General features: G+C 34.9%; 1 long non-coding RNA gene across 5 annotated transcripts in view; it reads left to right on the top strand.

Moving 5' to 3' along the window:
• Positions 1-703: 703 nt before the first annotated feature.
• The window catches only part of LOC132010699 (uncharacterized), a 454,543-nt gene continuing 431,051 nt past the window's right edge, over positions 704-24,195 (top strand). For 4 of the 5 annotated variants that reach the window (XR_009402268.1, XR_009402264.1, XR_009402262.1 and 1 more), the window contains exon 1: positions 713-785. This is a non-coding gene — a long non-coding RNA (uncharacterized LOC132010699). Of the gene's footprint in view, positions 786-24,195 lie in introns of all 5 variants that reach the window. The other variant, XR_009402261.1, reaches the window with a different exon arrangement.

Genomic DNA, 24,195 nt, shown 5'->3' with positions numbered 1-24,195 from the left:
CAGGACCCTGGGATCATGACCTGAGCTGAAGGCAGGGGCTTTAACCCACAGCCACCCAGGTGCCCCAAATTTTACTTTTCTTTTTTCTAAATTTAATTAATTTATTTATTTTCAGAAAAACAGTATTCATTATTTTTTTACCACACCCAGTGCTCCATGCAAATTTTACTTTTCTTGAACAACTCTAAATAGCTTAGATTTTCTCATTTTATTCTTTTGTTTCATGTCTTACTACTCCTAACACTTGTCTGTTTATTGTTATTTAAGCCTTGGCCCAACATCATTTTGCATTTCTGTTTTGCTAGATTTCTTGTCTTCAAGAGTTTGACTTCCTCAAAGGTGGAGATTGTAATTGGCTCTCTGCTATCAGTACCCAATTATGGGATTTATATATGGTGGGTCTTAAATATTGAATAAATGCATCATTTTATAATGCATCTGACTCTGCCTTTCTCTTTGTGTTTTTCTGTTGATTTCCTTAACCTTTCTCTCAGCTCACTCTTCAGTCTTTAAATCTACCTGGGATTATAACATGTCTAAGTACCAGTGTTTTGTTCTCATGTAAAGGCCTAATGCTTCTGTCCTCTCAAAGTTCCTGGAAGAATCATTACTCTTTGCCCAGATTCTTGCACAACAGGTTAATTATTATGTTTCCTTCTTCTCCAGCTAGTACTTCCAGATCTTTAAATAACTCTTTTCCCTTATTTTTCTACCAGGTTCCAAAGCACAGATGAGAAGAAAGAACCAAAGCTGAAGTTAAGCAATCTGATGGCCATCCCAGCAGAGTAAGTTTCATGCTTCCTGATATTTCACTGGAGCAAAATTTGTGGTCTACAGGTAGTTTCTCTATCATGGGATTAACTCTTGGCCTTGAGCCCAAGGAACAATCAACAGTGTAAATGTGTATCAGCTGTTAGCTGTGCTTTGCCTTACATGTCAATAGTCTTTCTATTTGTTCTGTATGTCCAGCTGCTGGTCTGCCACTTAGCAGGCTCACACCAACATGGTGTTAACCAATTTGCTTCCCTCTCATCTGGTTCTGGAAATTGATCCATGCATATTTGATTAATCACTTCAAACAAACCTCTGATCAAGGGGCTTGAGAACCACAGGTGGCCATTTCAGGTGGAGGAAACAAAGGACCTTGTGGAGATAGTTTCTTTAGAATCAACAAAGAACCCAGTTTAATATTACTTGCATATGATTTCTCACATGCAGTATGTGTTAATTCATATTTTGTTGTGATTAGATTTACCTCACCCGGTAAAGACTAAATGTGTGCACTTTTGGCATTGTGCTAAATATATTATCATTTATTTTTTCAAAACAACCCTATGAAGAAAGGAGACATACAGTTCCCACATTATAAATAAGAAAGAGACTTTGTAAAGTAAAGCCACTTGAAGGTGGTCACATAATTATTAAGTCATAGAACCGGAAAAATGACCAATTTTATTTGATGCTAAAGTCTGTATTTCTTTAACCCTGTGTTAGTGTGTCTGTGAGGGCTATGGAAAGTGGCTGGTACATGGGGCATTTTGGAAAGAGTTCCAGATTTGCAACTGAAAATTGCATTTTGTTTTGGTTAATACTTAGTTGCCTAATTTCACCTAGAACAAGTCACTTAAGTTCCCTAGATTTCTGCTATAACACACATTTGAAGCTTTTTATGAAATGAAATTTGGATGCAATTCAGTTTTATTTTTTAAGAACTTTGGTTATGAGAAATTCTGGTTGGCTTGATTGACTACATTTGTATGTTTTTGTTGAATATAAATGGAATCAGGGTTGCTATTAACATAGCACATGGAATTATTTGCAATCTGATGGCAGCAGTGTACTTCACGCTCGTCTCTACTTTTGGATCTTAATTTTCCCAGTAAACATCTTATTGAAGATACTGAATTGTTCACTATATACTCAAATATGCTGTTACCTTTTATGCCTCTGACTTTTTCCATAAATTCTTTCTTACTCTAGGCAAATCACTTAAAATAATGTTAACAGTGTTGCAACAAAGTAGAGTTAATATAATGTTGTTATTAATATTATTTTATTCCCGGCAAACTGCTCTTCAACTTTCAAGAGTTAGTTAAGATATTGTTTTATCTGTGACTCTATGTATTAGTAAGAAATTCCATCACATGTCATAGAAGTCCAACTCAAACTGACTTAATGCAATAAACAAAAACATATAAATAATAGAGGGAATTTGTTGATTCATATAACTGAAATATCCAGGAATAAATCAAATCCATCAGTATTTTGGGGTCTCCAACAATCTCTCGTTGTCTGTTAGTTTCTGCTCTTCCTCATTTGCTTTATTTCCTTAGTCTTATGAGGTGACAGTAGGACTGGTACAATACTCAGCCTGTAAAGTTCATAACAAGCACAAAAGCAAAGTGTTCTTTCTTGCAACTATTACAAAGGTTCTTAGATTTATTCTGATCACATCCATTTGTATCCCATATCTGTTCATAAAGCAATCACTGTGGCCTGTGAGAAGAAAGGATATATACTTTCCAGGCATAGATCAAAAGTCTACTTTCAAACAAGTTGTTCGACCAAGCAGCACACTTTTTTTTTTTTTTTTTTTTTTTTTTACACCCTCCCCTATACAGTCTGTGAATTTATTCAGTGCTGGAACTGTGTTTCGTGCTCTCATGCACTGCTGGAGATTATGCTGATTGCAGGCATATAGTTGATTCTCAATAAATGTTGAGTAGGTGGGTTCATGGACTTGTGAAAGACAGGTGTCTGAAAGACCTTGGCAGTGTAGTGAAGCAGTCAATCTGATTCAACTAATATTAATAAACCACCTGTAATGTGCCAGGAAACAAACTGTTAAGAAAACAGCAGTGAATAAGAGAAATCACCTCTATTCTCCTGGAGTTTGCAGTCTGCTGTAGAAAGCCAATTAGCAATTATAAATAAATAGCATTATAATAGAGACTGAAAGGCCTTTTGGGAGTTTGGGAGCAAACTGACTAATCTAGATTAAGGATCTAAAGAAACTTCTTGTCAGGTTCACCTTTAAACTGAACCCTGTGGGGATGAATATATTAGGGTAAAAAAACAGTTGAGAACCAGCAGGGTATGTTCAAAGAAATGAAAGAAATTCCAAATGGGTGGTCAGGATGAAGGTGGTTTAGGCTGGAAAGGAGCTTGAAAATAATTTCTAGAATTGTGTGTCCTATCCTAAGAGAAATAGAAACCCTTTGAAAGCATCATATCTGACTTTTATGGTTGTAACTATCTCAAAGACAGATACAAAAGTTGTGTGCTATCTGGAGAGGAGTTTACTAAAGTTATGTGTTTTCTGCACTTTGAAGAAAAAGTAGAAGTTTTCATCACAAAATGAGTAATAGTAAGACATTAATGCAGTAGCATATTGATGCAAAGAGCTCATACTGTTCTCGTTTGGTAGACTTTGAATATGTGTTTGCAGGATACTATGTGTTGAGAATGCTGGAGATGAGCTAGAAAGGTAGTTAGCTGACAGTATGTGAACCATCTTTGTTTTCTACTTTAAAGAATCTGAATTTTATCTTATAGTCAGTGGGGAATCTTTTAAATAGTGGTTATTCTCCTCGGGTTTTCTCAGTTGTGTCTTTAAGTAAATTCTGGAACTTCCAAAGATAAAGATTAATAAATATAGGCCTCAACTATTTTTTTTTAATTAGCTGGAAAGACCAACAAAAGAATTTATACAAAAAAATTATTCAGATTAAGATACTGCAATGCTCCTTGAAATTTCTCATAACATAGATCACGAAATTGCTGACCTTCAAAAGACCACATCTGACGTCACACAGTAGTCCTAAAATAACTCTTTGCTTCGTAGTTTTATTGCACAATACATTTTCTTTGCACTCACACTGTAGAAGTTCACTGTTGCTTTGTAGGCAGCTGCCCTTTCCCTTTACAAGGGAAAGTAACATTTTATCATCTACCAAAGATCATTTTTGAGGAAGTAAGTATTATCACTCTGGCAATGGCCTATTTTAACTACCTTCTTTGGGCAGTAATCCGAAACAGGCTGAATAAAAAGAACGGAAGGTATTTCAAACAAATCTGTTTATAGTACATAGAAAGCAAGAAGAGTAACTGTCTTGACTGTTGGTTTATTATTATACAGTAGAATAACATGTTCTTGAAAAGTTCTTGAAAAGGAGTGAATTGCAAATATCACTTGCTAAATCATCCAGAAACATGGAAACTATATTGGTATGATTTAAATTTTTTCCCATATATTGAACTTATTAGGTACCTTTACAAATTTCATTTCTTAGAGACAGCTGTGTTAAAAATAGCTTACTCAAGAATCAAAGTTCCCTGTAGGCATCAGCTTCTTTCTGCCTTACATCCTAGATACCTACTCCTGCTTGTTTCCTCAGTCACCATTCAGGCATAACACTTTATCTGTCCCTCAAACAACCTAATTTATAACGATCATAAATTGTTACCTGTCAGTGCCATTTCCCCTGACTCTTGGTTAGTGATTTGTTACAATAAATGAAAAAAAAAAGTAATAATTTTGAGCAGTAATTTTTCATGATTATGTTTTGGTTTAAGAAAGACAGTTCTGATGCAAATGGTCTAGGTGCATTAAAAAGTATAACTAGTGGACTGCTATTGTAATAATATGTGTAAAAATGGTGAAGGCATTAGCCAGGAGACAGTGAGAATATTACAGCTTACATACACACAGCATATGGAATTTGTAGAGCTGATTTCTATAGTAAACGAGAAGAAGAAAGAAACATTTAGCAAAAATAGGTAAGAATGTAGACAGTGGAAGGATATTGACTTAACACATAGAAAAGGAAGTACATTTGGGATAGGGAAATATAATGAACCTAGTGTTAGATATATTCACATTAAGATGCTTTGGGGAATATCTAAGGTGGATATATAATAGACAATAAATATATGTGTCGGCAACCCTAGAACTATAGAATGAGATTTTATAATCATCAGTATATGGGTAGACAACTTTTGAACCCATGGGGATGGACATAACAGGGGGAATTTATGGAACAGGAAGCATAGAGACCCTAGAACAGATGCAAGAGTTCTGGTTACTTTTGAATATTTATTATTGGCCAGTTCTAGGCTAAGCTTTAAAGATGCTTTGGTAAAAACTACAGGGATGATTCCTCCTTCAAAGAGCTTGGTATCTAGTTCAGGAGACAAACAAGTTCTTAAAATTATGTTCATTGCAACTTATATGTTTTTAATGCCATCACCATTAAAAGAAAATTCCAGTATGCTATGAGAGGAGGTAGCTAGAGAAAGTTACCAGGTAGAAGAGAGTGAAAGATAGATGGGCAGTTGTTTATTCCAGGGCAGTTCCTGTTCTTCCTTTCTTAATATGGAACCATAGATTTTGGTCACTTATATTTCCTTCACTTTATGCCATTCATTTTAATTTGCTTAAATATATCCTCAAGTAAAAATAAAATGGGTGAATTATAGATAATTTTGTGTTGTCCACATCTTGATTGAAATTCTGACGACATGTTTCTAAGTCAAAACCATTTACTCTCAGAACTCTGACCACATTTGAATTCAGTTCTGCTAATGATAATTTCAATGTTAATATGATTCTAACTCCATTACACGTAATCTTCATCTATTTCTTCCTTTCCTTGCTCTATTGTAAATCTTTAGTAGTTTCTCTTTATTCATGGTATACTTAAATTTTACAATGAGGTTAGAGTGTTTGACATTTTCCTCTCACAGCAATCTATGTGTTTTGATGCTTTGAATTTGTAGTGTTATTTTTTTTTTCTTACAACTGTGGGATATTTTTTAGCTTGTTCTATTAGTTATTTTCCTTTTCTATTGTCTTTATTTCTGAAATACCTTTGAGATAGAGGTCCTTCATTGATTCCATCTCTTCAGATTTCTCTAATTTATGTCTTTTAGGACTATTTTTATGCTTTTTCTTTAATTTTTTTCTTAAAACTTTTTTCAATCCATTGACTATTTGGTGCATTCAAAAGTCTGTGCTACAGAGGTATAGGCTGAAGCACAATAATCACCTATGGCTAAACTTAAACCATTGCCCAAATCAGTGAAGTTTTTTATGGTCCTCTGCTCACATCTGTTTTCCCTGTAAAGGCAATGACTACTAATTTTTAAAAATAAAGCTCTTGCTTTTATTTGCAGTTTTACCAAGTACATATTCTAAATAATATATGGTTTAGTCGTGATTTTTAACCCTTAGGAGATGGAGTCCAAGATGACAAGCATACATAAAAATCCAACTTACCTCCTCCCAAGAGCATACCAAATCTACAGCTAAATCTGGAAAATTAGTTTGGAAAAAGACCTGAAAAATAGCTGAACGGAAGCTTCACAAAAAATTATTTAAAAAGCAGGGCATGCTGGATGAGTAGGAGAGTCAGAGATGATGTGGTCTTGCCCAAAACTTCCACATTGGCATCGTGACCCACAATAAGAAGGAATCTCACAAATATGGAGCTAAGTAGAGACAAGCCCCAAATGTCTAGTTTTGAAAACCAATAGGGCTATGTCTAGGAGATATAAAGGGCTGTAGGGAATTAAGATACTATTCATAAAGGGCTTGCATGCAGATTCACTTGCTGCAGTGCACAGGGCAAAAGGTTCAAAAAGTGCCTGGACAGTATGTAAGGGCCTTCATTTGTTAATTTTAAAATAACTATCTAAGGGGCAGGGGGCTCTTTCTAGGGGTGGAGGCATTGACAGGGGCAATTTTTTTGCCTTGCTTTTATGTTGCTATCGCCAGAACATATACAGAGTTCTTGTACTCTCCTGCTGCCCAACTAAAGCCAGCAGGCATGCCTTGACCCTGCACTCTCTTTTTGCCTCCATAAAGCCAGTGGACACACCTCAACCCCTTCACTCTCCTGCTGCTTTCCCAAAGCCAGTGGGAGCACAGAGTCCACATGGGTGATGCTTCTTGATAACCTGCCTCTGGTGGCCCAGAGGGTTTGCATTTCTGGACTTCATGGGACTGAACTAAGCAGAGATTGTTTTGCAGGCCACCTCACCCCCCCTCCATACCCAGGGCACTGCACAGATAGCAGACTGAAGCATATCCCCACTCTTCTTGTGACCCACTCCTTTGAGACTGGAAGAGATAGCTGTTTTGCCCAATACATAAAAACAAACACAAAGTCAAACAAAATGAAGAAATAGTTGGAATATATATTCCAAAGGAAAGAACAAGATAAAACTCCAGGGTAGGGGGCGGGGGGTGGGAGGGAGGACCCAAAAAACACCTTAAAGAAACAGAGGTAAATACTTTGCTTGATAAGGAATTCAAAACAATAGTCACAGATACTGCAAGAGGAAGGGATGAACACAGAGAGAACTTTAATAGAAAGAGAGAAAATATAAGAAAGTACCCAACAGAAGTCACAGAGCTGAAGAATGTAATAAACTGAAAAATTCACTAGAGGGGTTCAGTAGCAGAGTAGATGAAAACAGAAGAGGAATTCCCCTAAACAAAATAGCAAAAAAAAAAAAAAAAAAAAAAAGTAAAGGCTCTGTACTCAGCAGGAAGTCAGCTTGTCCTCCTCTTCCTCTGCACCTCCCCCGACACCTGCTCACTCATGGTCATTCGCGCTCTCTCTCAAATCTTTTTTAAGGGATGTCTGGGTGGCTTAGTCAGTTAAGCGACTGCATTCAGCTCAGGTCATGAACCCAGGGTCCTGGGATTGAGTTGTGCATGGGGCTTCTTGCTCAGGAGAGAGCCTGCTTCGCCCTCTACCTGCGGCTCCCTCTGCTTGCAGTCTCTCTGTCTCTTTCTCTCTGACAAATAAGTAAAATCTTAAAAAAAATAAATCTTTTAGAAAAAAGACTGTAATAAAAGAAAAAAAATGGGCAATACATAATGATAAAGAGGCCAGTTCAGCAAGAAGACATATTATTTATAAATATTTAGGTACCCAACATAGGAGTACCTAAATACGTAAAACAAATATTAACAGACCTAAAGGGAGAAATTGAAGGCAAGTCAATAACAGTAAGGGACTTAAGTCCCTGCTTTCATTAATGGACATATTATCAAACAGAAAATCAACAAAGAAACATTAGTCTTAAATGATACATTCGACCAGAAGGACATAATAGATCATATAGCACATTTTACCCAAAAGCAGCAGAGTTCTTAAGTGCACATGAAACATTCTCCAGGAGAGATTATATATTGGGCCACAATACAAACCTCAATAAATTTAAGAAGATTGAAATAAAAGCCTCAATAAATTTAAAAAGATTTTAAGAATTTTTTACAACCAAAATGGTATGAAACTAGAAATCAATTACAAGAGAAAGCTAGAAAAATCACAAATAAGTAGTGATTAAACAACATGCTGCTCAACAACCAATAATAGATCATGAGGAAATCAAAGAAGAAATATAATACTTTGAAAATACAATAAACCAAAATCTATGGGATATAGCAAAAGCAGTTCTAAGAGGGAAGTTCGTAGTGATATAGCCTATCTCTAGAAACAAGAACATTCTCAATCTAAACTTACACCTAAAGAAATTAGAAAAAGAAGAGCAAACAATACCCAAAGTCAGAAAAATGAAAGAAATAAAAGATCGGGGCAGACATAAATGGAGTAGAGACTAAAAACACAGTAAAAAAAAATCAATGGGACTAAGAGATGGTTCTTAGAAAAGATAAACAAAAGTGACAAAACTTGAGCTAGGTTCACCAAGGAAAAAGAGGGCCCATATAAATAAAATCAGAAATAAAAGAGAGAAGTTACAACTAATATTATAGAAATACAAAAGATCACAAGAAACTATTATGAACAATTTTACACCCACACAAATTGTACACCTAGAAAAAAAATGGATACATTCCTAGAAACCTATAACCTTCCAAAACTGAATCAGAAGAAATATAAAATCTGAATAGACAAATTGCTAGTAAGGACATTGCATCAGTAATCAAAAACCTATCAACAAATCAAAGCCCAGGACCAGATGAGTTCACTGATGAATTCTACCAAACATTCAAAGAAGATTTAATATCTGTCTTTCTCAAAATTTTTCAAAATTTGAAAAGAGTTTTTCTAAACTGCTTTTAAGAAGCAACATTACCTTGGTATCAAAACTGTACAAAGACACCCCCCAAAAAAGAGAAAATTATAGGCCAGTATCCCTGATGAACAATGATGCAAATATCCTCAACAAAATATTAGCACACTAAATTCAACAATGCAGTAAAATAATCTTATATCATGATTAAGCAGGATTTATTACCGTGATGCAGGGATGGTTCAACATGTGCAAATCAATTAAAGTGATCTACCACATTAACCAAATGAAGGATAAAAATCATACAAACATCTCAATAGATGCAGAAAATGCACTTGACAAAATTCAATGTCTATTTATGATTAAACCTCTCAACAAAGAAGTGTGTATAAAAAATGAATATCATCATAGTAAAGGCCATATGTGACAAGCCCATAGCTAACATCTTTACTATAGGATCAGGAACACAACAAGGATGACCATTCTCACCACTTTTATTCAACATAGTAATAAAAATTTTAGTCACAGCAATTAAACAAGAAAAGGATATTAAAAGTATCCAGCTTGGAAAGGAAGAAGTAAAACTGTCACTCTTTGTGGATGACATGATTTCATATATAGAAAACCCTAAAGACTACTAAAAAACTGTTAGAACTAATAAATGAACTCAGTCAAGTTACAGAGTGCAAAATCAATATACAAAAATCTGTTGTTTTTATACATTAATAATTAACAATTAGAAGAGAAAGTAGGAAAATAACCATTATCAAAATAAAATACCTAGGAATAAATTTAACCAAGGAAATGAAAGATTTGTACACTGAAAACTAGGACACTGATGAAAGAAACTGAAGATGATACAAATAAATGGAATAATATTCCATGATCATGGATTGTAAGAATTAATATTGGTAGTGTCCATACCCAAAGAAATCTTCATATTCAATATCAAAATTCCAGTGACCTTTTTCATAGCAATAGAAGAAATAGTCCTAAAATTTGTACAGAACCACAAAAGATCCTTAATAATCAGTACAATATTGAGAGAGAAAAACAAAACTGGAAATATCATGCTTCCTGATTTCAAACTGTATTACAATGCTGTAGTAATCAAAACAGTATGATATTCACATGGATAAAAGACCCCTAGATCATGGAATAGAATAGAGAGCCCAATAATATGTAAGAGATCTCATAATGTATGGTCAGCTAGTTTATGAAAAAGGAACCTATAACATGCATTGGGAAAGGACAGTCTCTTCAGGAAATAGTGTTGGGAAACTGGACAGCCACATGCAAAGGAATGAAACTAGACTACCATCTTACACCATACATAAGAACTAATTAAAAAATGGATAAAAGACTTGAATGTGAGACCTAAAACTTTAAAATTCCTATAAGAAAACATAGGTAGTTAACTCCTTGTTATTAGTCTTGGCTGTGGTTTATTGGATCTGACTCCAAAAGCAAAGGCAACAAAAGAAAAAATAAACAGATAAGACTACGTCAAACTAAAAACATCTACCCAGCACAGAAAACCATCAACAAAATGAAAAAGCAACCTTTTGAAAGGAGAAAATATTTGCAACTCATACATTTGATAGGAGGTTAATATCCAAAATGTTAACAACTTGTATGCTTAATAGCCAATATAATCAATTAGAAAATGGACAGAAAAATCTGAATAGATATTTTTCCAAAGATGACCTATAAATAGCCAATAGGCCTATGAAAAATGCTCAGTATCACACTAATCATCAAGAAAATAGAGATTAAAACCAATAGCCAAGATATGGAGACAATCTAAGTGCCCATCAGTGGATGAATATAGATGTGTATATATATATACACATACATATATATGTGTATATATATGATATCTGTGATATATCATATATATATGATATACATATATATGCGTATATATATAAGATATATGTACATGTGTGTGTATGTATATACACACACATCTATATTCATCCACTGATGGGATGAATATACATAAGATGGGATGATATTGATGGGATTATATACATATGTATATGTATACATATGTATGTGTGTGTGTGTGTGTGTGTGTATGAATACTACTCAATCATAAAAAAAATTGCCATTTACAACAACGTAGATGGACCTTGACAGTATTATGTTAAATGAAACAAGTCAGTCAGAGAAAGACAAACACTGTATGATGATTTCACATATATGTGGAATCTAAGAAAGAAAATGAAATGTGTAGATACAGAAAACAGAATGGGAAGAGGTATTGGGGTAGGTGAAATGTGTGAAGGAAATCAAGGGGTACAAACTTGCTGGTATAAAATAAATAAGCCATAAGGATAAAACATTCAACACAGTGAGTATAAGCAATAATATTGTGTGACTATTTGAAAGTTGCCAAGAGAGTAAATCTTAAAAGTTCTTATCATGGGGGCAGGGGTAGTGTAACTGTGTGGTGATGGATGGTAACTAGACTTGTGGTGATCACCTCCCATTTCACAGGGCTTACAAATATTGAATAATTTTTATACATGTGAAACTAACTTAATGTGTAAGCATACATCAATAAAGTATATTTAATAATATTCTGAAGTACATTTGTTTTAGTCAACAATATAGTTTTAATATCTTTTAATTTTGCCACATCTATGGTTTATGTTCATTCATATGAAGCATTCCTTGTATGAATATATAAAATTGTCAGGCACAGGTAAGCCAGCAGTGGTAGAGCTTAAAATCTGCCCAAACTACTCCTCATCAAGTCCAAGCATCAGTCCAGAAGAGGGGTGTTTTTTGTTGTTGTCCACGTAGAAGGAAGATTCTTGAATTTTATGCACAGGTGTCATATGAGGTGTGAAATGAATGGGGCTGATTCCATAACTGGCTTATTTATTTTCCTGTCCATAAGTTTTTAAATTATTAGGTTGTGCCAGATTTTTGCTTTTGTTTTGAGGAACAATGGTTTTATGAAATATCTCATATAGGTGTCCATGTGCATGCTTTCTTTCCACGTGTGAACATCTGTAGGGTGTAATTGCTGGGCAATAAGCTATGCAAATTTTCAACATTACAAGAAAATATCAAATTAACATTTACTAATTTGTATTTCCATCAACAGTTTGTGAACAATCCCATTGTTCTGTGACTTTGCCAGCTGTGGTGCTGTTAATGCTTTTAATTTTTGCCAACTATTTAATTGTACCATGATTTTATAAGTTGATTGGTCATCCTGTTAGTTCCATGAAAAATGCACTGAAATTTTTAATAGGACTCAATTTAGTCTAGAGATCATTATAGGGGGAATCAGTAATAGTATGATATTTAGGTGACCAAGAAAGTAATAAATCTTCTTTTTGTGCTTCTTTATTGTTATTGCTCTAAAGTTTTAGGATTTTCTCCATAAAGATCTTGCACACCATTCATTAGATTCATTTATATGTACCTAATATTTAGTCACATTTATTCATATGCATTTTCTTTTTTCATGATTTTAAAAATTGCATTTTAACTTTTGCTCTTATATAAAATATAATAATTGACCTGGGAAAATGATCTTATGTCCATCGACTTTGCTAAACTCTTACTTATTCTGGTGTCTTTTGAGTTTTCTAAATACACAGCCCCCTGAAAATTTGTTAATGACTAACAATATGATTCTTGTCTAGATTTTCAATATATTCAACTTTATTTTTCTTTTTGTCACACAGCTAGGCACATTAATAGTATAATATTAAACAGAAGTGTTGAAATTTGGCATTTTTCTCTAGCCCTGAATTTTCAAATAAAGTGTTCCTTTCTTCTTGACTACCAAGCATTATTTTCTTTATTACAAACTTAACAGGTCTTATTTTATTCTGATCTTGTTTTATAAATATAAATGCAATGCTACTATGTGCCAATCCTTTTATAAGTTTTTATATACATTAACTCATTTTTTTAATATTCAAGTTAGTTAACATAGAGTATAGTAGTATTGCTTTCATGAGTAGAATTCAGTGATTCATCACTTACATATAACACCCAGTGTCCATCCCAACAAGTGCCCTCCTTAACACCCATCACCTATTATACTCAGTCCCCCACCCACCACCCCTCCAGCAACCCTCAGTTTGTTCTCTATAGTTAAGAGTCTTTTAGGGTTTGCCTCCCTCTGTTTTTTGTCTTATTTTAATTTTCTTTTCTTTCCCCTATGTTCATCTGTTTTCTTAAATTCCCCACTTGAGTGAAATCATATGGCATTTGTCTTTTTCTGACTGATTTATTTTGCTTAGCATAATACATTCTAATCCATTCACACTCTTGCAAAAGGCAAGATTTCATTCTTTTGATGGTTGAATAATATTCAACTGCATATGTATTCATTCATCAGTCAATGGACGTTTGGTCTCTTTCCATAATTTGACTATTATTGATAGATTGCAGTAAACATTGGGGTGCATGTGCTCCTTCAAGTCAATATTTTTGTATCTTTTGGATAAATACCTAGTAGTGCAATTACTGGGTTGTAGGGTAGTTCTAATTTTGAACTCTTTGAGTACCTCCATATTCCTTTCCAGAGTGGCTGCTCCAGTTTTCCTTCCTACGAACAGTCCAAAAGGGCCCCCTTTCTCCACTTGCTAACATGAGTTGTTAATTTTAGCTATTCTGGCAGGTGTGAGGTAATATATCACTTTGGTTTTGATTTGATGTTGAGCAATTTTTCATGTGTCTGATAGCCATTTTTTTTAATTTTTAATTTTTAATTTTTTATAAACATATATTTTTATCCCCAGGGGTACAGGTCTGTGAATCACCAGGTTTACACACTTCACAGCACTCACCAAAGCACATACCCTCCCCAATGTCCATAATCCCACCCCCTTCTCCCAAAGCCCCTCCCCCCAGCAACCCTCAGTTTGTTTTGTGAGATTAAGAGTCACTTATGGTTTGTCTCCCTCCCAATCCCATCTTGTTTCATTGATTCTTCTCGTACCCACGTAAGCCCCCATGTTGCATCACCACTTCCTCATATCAGGGAGATCATATGATAGTTGTCTTTCTCCACTTGACTTATTTCGCTAAGCATGATACGCTCTAGTTCCATCCATGTTGTCGCAAATGCAAGATTTCATTTCTTTTGATGGCTGCATAGTATTCCATTGTGTATATATACCACATCTTCTTCATCCATTCATCTGTTGATGGACATCTAGGTTCTTTCCATAGTTTGGCTATTGTGGACATTGCTGCTATAAACATTCGGGTGCACGTGCCCCTTTGGATCACTACGTTTGTATCTTTAGGGTAAATACCCAATAGTGCAATTGCTGGGTCATAGGGCAGTTCTATTTTCAACATTTTGAGGAACCTCCATGCTGTTTTCCAGAGTGGCTGCACCAGCTTGCATTCCCACCAACAGTGTAGGAGGGTTCCCCTTTCTCCGATAGCCATTTTTATGTCTTCAGAGAAATGTCTGTTCATGTTTTCTGCCCATTTCTTAACTGGATTATTTTTGGGGTGTTAATTTTGTTGAGTTTCTTACAGATTCTGTATAATAACCCTTTATCTGATGTGTCAATTGCAAATATCTTCTCCATTAGTTACTTAATTTTGCTGGTTGTTTCCTTTGCTGTGCAGAAGCTTTTTATCTTTTGAGGTCCCAATGGTTCATTTTTGCTTTTGTTTTCCTTGACTCCAAAGATGTGCCTAGTAAAGAGGTTGTTATAACCAGATTAGGGAGTTTACTTCTTTTTTTTTCCCTAGGATTTTGATAGTTTCCTGTCTCACATTTAACTCATCCATTTTGAGTCTATTTTTGGTATGAGAAAGTAGTCTAGTTTCATTCTTCTACATGTTGTCAATCAGTCTTCCCAACACCATTTACTGAAGAGACTGTCTTTTGATTTTAAAGATTTTATGTATTCAGGAGAGACAGAGTGTATATGAGCAGTGGGGAGGAGATCAAGACTGCACTGAATGTGCAGACTGCTTCTGATAGTACAGACATTTTAATAAAATTTGTTCTTTCAACCCGTGAGCATGGAATGTTTTTCCATTTTTTTGAGTCTTCTTCAATTTCATTCATAAGTGTTCTATAATTTTCAGATTACAGATCTTTTACTTCTTTGGTTAGGTTTATTCCTAGGTATCTTATGGTTTCTGATGCAATTGTAACTGGGATTGATTCCTTGATTTCTTTTTCTGCTGCTTCATTATTAGTATATAGAAATGTAACAGATTACTGTATACTGATTTTATATCTTACAACTGAAAGTCTGACTTCTTCCTTGCCAAAGTGGAAGCCTTTTATTTCTTTTTGTTTGGTTGCTAATGCTAGGACTTCTAGCAGTGTGTTGAACAACAGTGTTTAGGATGATATTAGCTGTGGGTCTTTCATATATGAACTTTATGATGATGAGGTGTATTCTTTTTATCCTTTTTTGAGGGTTTTTATCAAGAAAGGATGCTGTATTTTGTCAAATACTTCTTTTTTTGCATTTATTGAGATAATCATATGATTCTTACCCTTTCTTCTATTAATGTGGTGTGTCATGTTGATTTGTTTGGGGTATTGAACCATCCCTGTAGCCCAGGAATAAATCCCACTTGATCATGGTGAGTAATCCTTTTAAAGTACTGTTGGATCCTATTAGCTAGTTTCTTGTTGAGAGTTTTTATGTCTGTGTTCATCAGGGATATTGGTATGTAATTGTCTTTTTTAGTGGAGTCTTTGGTTTTGAAATACATACAATGCTGGCCTTGTAGAATGAATTTGGAAGTTTTCCTTCCATTTCTGTTTTTTGGAATAGCTTCAGAAGAGTAAATATTAACTCTTTTTTATATGTTTGGTGGAATTCCTCTGGGAAGCAGTTCAGCCCTGGACTCTTGTTTGTTGGGAGATTTTTGGTTACCGATGCAATTTCTTTGCTGCTTGTGGGTCTGTTCAAATTTTCTATTTCTTCTATTTCAGTTTGAGAGTTTATATGTTTTTAGGAATGTATTGATTTCTTCCAAAACGCCTAATTTTGGGGGCTTAATAAAAATATTAGCTGTGGCTATTATAAATTAGGGACTATAGAAATTTACCTTACAGAGGTATCCCAAAATTGGAATTAAATATATTTATTTTTAAACCAGTTTAAAAACTGGGGACTAAGTAAAATGAAATACTATCATTTTTGTGTTGCTTTGCATACAACCATTCTCAGATAGGAAACCTTTCTTATTTCCTCTTTTCCTGAAAATTTCATTCCTAGGACAACATCTTTAGTATATGGTTATATGGTTTCTGCTTACCGGCTTCCAGTGTGAAGAATCTTCTAACCTGTCATAGCAATCTATTCTATTATAGAATATATTAGAAAAATTTTCTTCATTTTAATTTATCATATGCTTATTAATAACATACAGTAATTATTCTTTTTCAAATATTTTATTTATTTATTAAAGAGAGAGAGAGAGAGTATAAGCAAGTAAGAGAGAGAGAGAGAGAGAGAGCGTGAGCTGGGGTAAGAGGCAGAGGGAGTGGGAGAAACAGGCTCCCTGCTGAGCAGAGAGCCCAATGCGGGGCTTGATTCCAGGACCCTCAGATCATGACATGAGCCAAAAGCAGATGCTTAACCGACTGACCCACCCAGGCACCCCTACACTAATTATTCTTAGTTCTAATCTTATAGCCACATAAAAAATAGCAGTCAGCATGTTTTCTGGTTACTATTAACGCTTACCACACCACACCAAAACTTAGCAGTGTGAAACTGGCATTAATTTTTTCATACAGATTTGTGAGTCAGGAATTTGAGGAGTGTTTATTGGGCATGCTTTTTATTCCCTGTGGTATCTGCTGAGGTCAGAGTTATCCATATGGTGGGTGGGCTGGTCTGGGGAGTCTAAGATGACATTATTTACATATCAGGTACATTAGTGGGGATCAATTGGACTGTCAACCTGAATATATATATATATATACATATATATGTATATATATACATACACATACTCTCTAGCATGGTGGTCTCAGGGTATAGTTGGACTTCTCACATGGTAACTGGCTTCACTCAGAGCAAACATCCCAACAGCATCAAGTTACATGGCTTTTTCTTACTTTCTCTCAGAAGCCACTTAATGCTATACTCCATTAGTCAAAGCAGTCACAAGCTCACACAGATTAAAAGCAAGGGAACTTTGCATTTCAATGAGAGGTGTATAAATAATGGGAGAAGGACATACTTTAATACCACTACATTAGATTTTTTAGTATGCTTCTAGCTGAGGGACCTCAGCCCTTAGAATAGAAAAAGCACTGCGTATGGCAAAGAGGTTTATAAAACACTGTTTAGAATGAGTTCTAAGTCATAACCTAAGGGGCTAGAGATGACTGCCTATCAGCTGGTCCTCTTTGGAAGGAATCATTCCTTGTCAGATGAGACTCTGGACAGTAGCAGCCATTATTCTTGTCTATCTATTTGATAAATGTAATCTTCAGAGCAAAACTGTTGTGGTATTGTTTTGCATATAAATAACATTCAAAAACCTGACTGGAAACAAAGCAATCTTAAGATTACTTATATTAACCAAATAGAAACAGGAGGTAGAGACACAGACTCATTTTCCCTAATTATAATTGCAAATATGCCTGCTTAGGATTTTGCTTATGATGTCCAGAATTTAGGAATCTCAGCAACTAAAACTGGAAATGTCTGTATCCTAAAATGTAGATCCTTTTTCTGTTATCACAATTGTGATGACAATTGTGACTAACAATTGTTACATCAGCTTCCTATTTTTCCCCAGGTTTCCACGAAGGCAGGCTAATTGCCAAAAAAAGATTAGTATCTTATAATGTTGGTTTGGGCTGGAATATGAAAACAAATTAAGTTGGTAACCATATAGGCATTAGAGCCCAAGTTGACAGAGATCATCAGAGGTGTTTTTTTTTTTTTTCTTGTTTTGTTCTGTTTTTTTTTGTTTGTTTGTTTTTGGGAAACTGAGTGGGAGCATTTTATATGACTCTTCTCATTATTAGGTGGTGGCTTAATTAAAAGAAATATCACTATTGTACTGGCTAAAATAAATCTGCAGCCAGATGGGATTTATGGGATTCAACTTTGTGACTTTATTCTGGAGCATCATATTTGTAAAAAGGAAGAAGAAAAAAATCCCTCTTTCTTTTCAAGGCTGCATAGTGAATATCTGTGTCTCCTTCTGCCCCCAAAACGTATAAACTTGCCTTCCCACCCATGAATTGGAGAAAAGTTTTCACTGTTTACCAGCTCTTCTAAGGACCTGTTTCTCAATAGGGTCACAGAATTTTAAGTCTCAGTGGAATTCTGTGCAAGTCAAGTTGTACATGGAATATAAACATCTGTAAAGTTGGGGAGAGAGCATACTCACTTCACTTATGCCCTTCATTAACTTTCTGTGGTAGGGTTTATTATTTTGGAAACTCTGGATTAATGTGAATATGGTACATGATGATTTCATTTATACAGAGTGTAATATAATAAGCCCATATACAAGCTATGATGTTGTGATTCCCAAACAGTATACAAGTATTTAATTCATGTGCATGGCTGTGTGTGGTAGTCAAGGCAAGAGACATGGGAAGTGCAGACAACTCACATTAATTGAATGCTTAGTATGTTCCAACACTTTTATTCTGTTCAATCCATTTTACAATTAGAAAACAAATCTCACAGTTGGCATAGTTTAAAAATACGTGTAGGGGTGCCTGGGTGCCTCAGCAGGTTAAAGCCTCTGCCTTCAGCTCAGGTCATGATCTCCAGGTCCTGGGATCCAGCCCTGCATCGGGCTCTCTGCTCAGCAGGGAGTCTGCTTCCTCTTCTCTCTCTCTGCCTGCCTCGCTGTCTACTTTTGATCTCTGTCTGTCAAATAAATGAATAAAATCTTAAAAATTTTTATAAAATAAAAATACGCATGAAAAAACTGGCAATACAGTACCTTGAATGTCCTATACCATGAGTGGTACAAATAGCCCACATCAAGGAAATATTACCTCAGGCAGGCATGATTTGGGATGACTTCATGGAAGAGTAAAGCCTTGGAACAGATTTGAATTGGGTAATAGAAGTAACTCTGCAGTTGACAGTATGGTTGACAGTATGATAGTCATAGGAAGAACCAAAGAAGAGAATCTTTTCTCCTAAGACATATCTTCACCAAATTGCTATGTAAATAAACTTCTAGATCATCTGATACCATGAATTATAATATATAAAAATGCATCTTCTTCTGAAGTAGTAGTTTTTTCTTGAGGTTTCAAGAGTAGGGAGGAAGATGGAGGACCTGTAGAAATTTTTTCTTGCTTTGCAGGCCTTCCCAGAAATGTCTCTGAAATCATGTGAGTCATGGAGAGAAGCTTTGCTCCCTTTTTCTGCTCTGTGTAAGTCATTGTAAAACTCAACAGTGCAGGATGTAGGACAATAGGAAAGATTATTTCCAGGGAGTACTAGTAATGATATGGAGCATGAAAATAGTTAAATAGGACAAAAGAAAAACCTCAAACAGATCAATTGGGCAGAGAGCTGATGTGCATATAAAAGAATTCCCATCTGGAAACCAGAGGGTTGAAGTTCTGAAGAAAACTTCAGGGCCCCAGCCAGACAGTGTCTGTCATGCAAAAGGCCTCAGTGATGGAAGGAACAGGAAATGTCATCAAAAAACTAATGAGACTGTCAAGTTTCAGCTAGAATTAGATGAAAGCCTGCTTCACTTGCAGGGGACAGTCCTAGTTAGAAGATGAGGAGCCAGAACAGAGCTTGAAGAATGGGATGTTTAAGATAGATTTTTAAATCTCCTCTTATTCGCTTACACCCTCTATACTACATTTAAGAACAATAACTTCAAAGTATCTGGCAACCCAGAATAGTTGGCATTTCTCTTTGGAGAATGACTGTTCAAAAAGGTGCCTGGAATCTCCAGTTTCAAGAGGGAAAGTTTACCTGCAACACATATAACTTGGGGAAACTGGGGCCTTTATAGGACATAGCTGTGGAGGATAATTTCAAAAAGAAATTGTGTGTGTGTGTGTAAATTTGACCCCAAATGTTAACCTTGCTTTTCTTTCTAAACATATTTGAGTATGTTAGTGACCAAAGGGTCCGACAGAGCTTTTTGTGTACATCTTCCTAAGATTTCAGGTTAAAAGCCACATACATTTTGATCTACTTTTGGAATTGTGTAATACCTATATAAATTTCCTATGTGTTATTTATTTTCTCTAGTCATTATATAAATAATCCAAATAGAAGGTTACTAAAAGTATGTTAATTTGTTATGTTTTTTTTATAATTTACTTGCAAGTATCCTCAGACACCTTCTCAAAGTATTTATGTTGCCACTATATATACATAGTTTTATATATATATATATATATAGTTATATGTTATATAGATGACTAGATATATAGCATGCATATAAATTACATATTATATATATGTATATGTTTTGGGTATTAATAAATCATAGTGTCACAGAGCTTTAGGCTAGGTCAGATAATGCTTAAAATATTGAAGGGTATTTTTTTTCCATAAAAATTTCTGAGGTCAAGCTGTGACCACATTTGCCTTTTTTCCTCTTTGGTCTCCTTTCTGCATCCATAGCTTTCTGCTCTTCTCTGCATCTCATTCCTCTGCAGTGTATTCTGTTACTGATCCCCTTATTGTGATGTCCGTGCTTTCATAAAGCCTTTTTCCCTTGTCAGAATGAAAATTGTTTTGATCCATCATTACCTCTCAGTTTTTGTTGGAGGTATGAATTGTCACTTTTGAGTCTTGTATCCCATTTATTGTTTTAATGTGAAGTTGGGGGAAAAATGTATTGGAGACTTCTTTCCAGTTCTTCCTTTAACCTTGAGAATTTATAATTTTTGAAATCCGTTTTCCTTCTCTTTATACCAACTTTTGAAGTCTTTGTTCTGGCCTTCATCATTTCTCACCAATTATGGTATAGCTTCTAAATTTATCTCCTTTATCCTAGATTCTCTTCTCAAATTTGTCATATACCATGGTGCAAAAGAGTAATCATTTTAAAATTCAAATATGATTATGATATGTTCAGTTAAAATCTTCCATGAATTCACATTACCTACATCATAAATACATTTGAAATTGGTAGGTATATAGGCCTTAAACAGTATGGTCTGACCCTCCTTCATCAGACTCCTTTGATTCTTAACAGGCTTCACTCTCTCTTTCCCCACAGTTTCCAGATACTTGAAGAACTCTCCTCATCTGTAAGACAACTTTTGTTCCCAAAACATACTCTGGCTTTAATTTAAGAAATCAATAATACATGAGAAAAGAAAGGAGAAACCTTTACCTATCCTTTATTATATATGCTCTGACTTAGAATACCATAGACTCTACTGGTCTGAGAGCCAGCCGAATCCCTTTGCTAGGAAAGTGAGAAAGAATAACTTTGTAAAGCAACTCTTGTAAGGTCAATTCACCCCTTCTCTTTCTTCTTTTCTGGTCAAATATCTAACCCCAAAGATTTTAACTTACTGGGAAAAACTGGAAAGAAAGCAGGTAGAAATTATTGCAAATGTGGAGATGGATTTGATTGGTGGTATAGTATTATCCAGGCAGGTGAACTCTTCACAATTAGAATACTGTTGGTGTGACAAAACAAGAAAAACTCTAGCAATGGTTTATCTAGAAATTTTGCTTTTGTTTTTAACTTTTCCATCAATTCATAATATCAGAGAACCAAGTAGTGGATATGAAAGTTATCTAACAGATCAAAGTTGCATTAGAAGATTATCTTCTAGAGGCAGTTAATTGTTTGCATCTTCTAGCCCTTGAGCTGTAGAACTGAGAAAGAGATTCAAATAATACCCAAAGGCACAGGAAGTAGAAACGAATAATCCCACAAGCAAACACGAGTTTTTAGTCTGGGCTGAACTTTACTGAAAGAGAAATATAAGGAAAGAAAACTAAAGTGTGGGACTGGAAGGAAAAAATAATGCCATATAAGGGAAATAAAATAGTACTTACCTTAAAACTATAGAGGAAATAGATGCCTTTGAAAACAGTATATTTCAGATAGCTAAGAAAATATGTTTTATAGCCTTAGGGAAGCTCAATAACAGAAGTATAACAAAATGAAGAACAAAAAAGTTGAAATAAAGAATTAGGATAAATTGAAAAATGAATATATAAGAAAGATCTACTAGAAAATTAACAAAGATCTTTCATTAACTCACATTGGAGTGAGTAAGAGGACATAATACTAGATAGAATCAGATTGGATATATTTAGAGAAATCTAAGCTAGACTAAAAAAAAAAATAATGAAGCAGAAGATCTGTATTTGAATAGATTGAAGATTTACTACATGCCAAGCTTTATATTAGCATTTACCTGTTAGATATAATTTACATATTATGTGACAGTTAAGCCCAATAGTAACTCTGAGAGATAAGCCCTATTACCTTCTTTTATTTACAGATAAGAACATTAGAGTTTAGGCAGTTAACTTGCCCAAGTTTATGCAGATGGCTAGTAGAGGAGCTGTTGACTACAAGTTAGATAAAATGTCATTAACTATTCTTCTTACAAAAAATAAAATCTCAGGGTGCCTGGGTGGCTCAGTGGGTTGAAGCCTCTGCCTTCAGCTCAGGTCATGGTCTCAGGGTCCTGGGATCAAGCCCCGCATCAGGTTCTCTGCTCAATCAGGAGCCTGCTTCCCTCCCTCTCTCTCTGCCTGCCTCTCTGTCTACTTGTGATCTCTGTCTGTCATATAAATAAATAAAATCTTAAAAAAAATCTCTATCATAAAAGATTGAACCTATAGTTGAAAGGTAAGTGACAAATAGATAATATATGACATATGACAACTGAAGACACAATGTTAGTTTATTTTAACTCTGAAAGAGAAACATGAGGAACATGAATACCATAAGAGATGATGTTCTGAGAACATTTATAGGCAAATCATAAAAGAGGACACATGGCCAATTAACATACTTGTAGTAAATGGCAAGTTTACTAGTGTAAAATAATTTCAAAATAAGGCAATGAACTATATTTTTCATATTTTAAATCAAGAAAAAGGAAAATGATGTTATTCACAGTGATGACTGAGAACAAGAATACTGTGATTTACTGATGGTGGCAATAAAAATGGGCATAAATTTGCTGAAGAATAATTTAGCAGTGTGAGTTAAAGGCCTTAAAAACTAATATGACTTTTTTATTTTTTCAAAAATTTTTATTTATTTATTTGACAGACAGAGATCACAAGTAAGCAAAGAGGCAGGCAGAGAGAGGAGGAAACAGGCTCCCTGACGAGCAGAGAGCCCAATGTGGGGCTCGATCCCAGGACCCTGGGATCATGACCTGAGATGAAGGCAGAGGCTTTAACCCACTGAGCCACCCAGGTGCCCCATGACTTTTAAGTTAAAATTTTACTATCAAGATTTTTCACCATAGGTAATTTTACAGATGTACAATAACATGTTTATTATAGCATACTTTTATCATAGTATTCTTTATATTAGGGAAAGGGTAAAAGTTAAGTGTTCTAATAGAGATATTAAATTGTTGAACATAGGGGCACCTGGGTGGCTCAGTGGGTTAAGCCTCTGCCTTCGGCTCAGGTCATAGTCTCAGGGTCCTGGGATCGAGTCCCGCTTTGGACTCTCTACTTGGCAGGGAGTCTGCTTCCCTCTCTCTGCCTGCCTCTCTGCCTACTTGTGATCTTTGTCTGTGAAATAAACAAATAAAATTTAAAAAAAAATAATTGTTGAACATATGAATCATCCTTCAGTGAAATAATTCGCAAATATTCAAAATAATACTATATCTGCCATCTTTACATGGAAAAGGATGTTTCATTTACAATATGAGAAAAAATACAGAAGACCATGTATACTCTATTACACTCCTTTTGCTTATTTGCTTTTTAAAATTCTTTCCATATAGATCCTGGATTACTCATGTTAAAGTAAATAAAATACTGGGAAGAAGATTCTTTTTTTTTTTTTTTCATTACTTTAATGTAGCAAAGATCCTGTTCCAAAAGATCTTCTTCCTCTTCTGATAACATCACCCTATACCAATCATATGAAAGACAGTTACAAAAGAGAGATGACAGCAGGACTATCTGGAAGGAACTGGAACCATTTATTAAATGCAGTCTCCACCACAAT

Source organism: Mustela nigripes, chromosome 1 (assembly GCF_022355385.1).
Source record: "Mustela nigripes isolate SB6536 chromosome 1, MUSNIG.SB6536, whole genome shotgun sequence".
Taxonomy (NCBI): Eukaryota; Metazoa; Chordata; class Mammalia; order Carnivora; family Mustelidae; genus Mustela; species Mustela nigripes.
The sequence above is the reverse complement of the archived record's forward strand: the minus strand, read 5'-3'. Positions and strand labels throughout refer to the sequence as shown.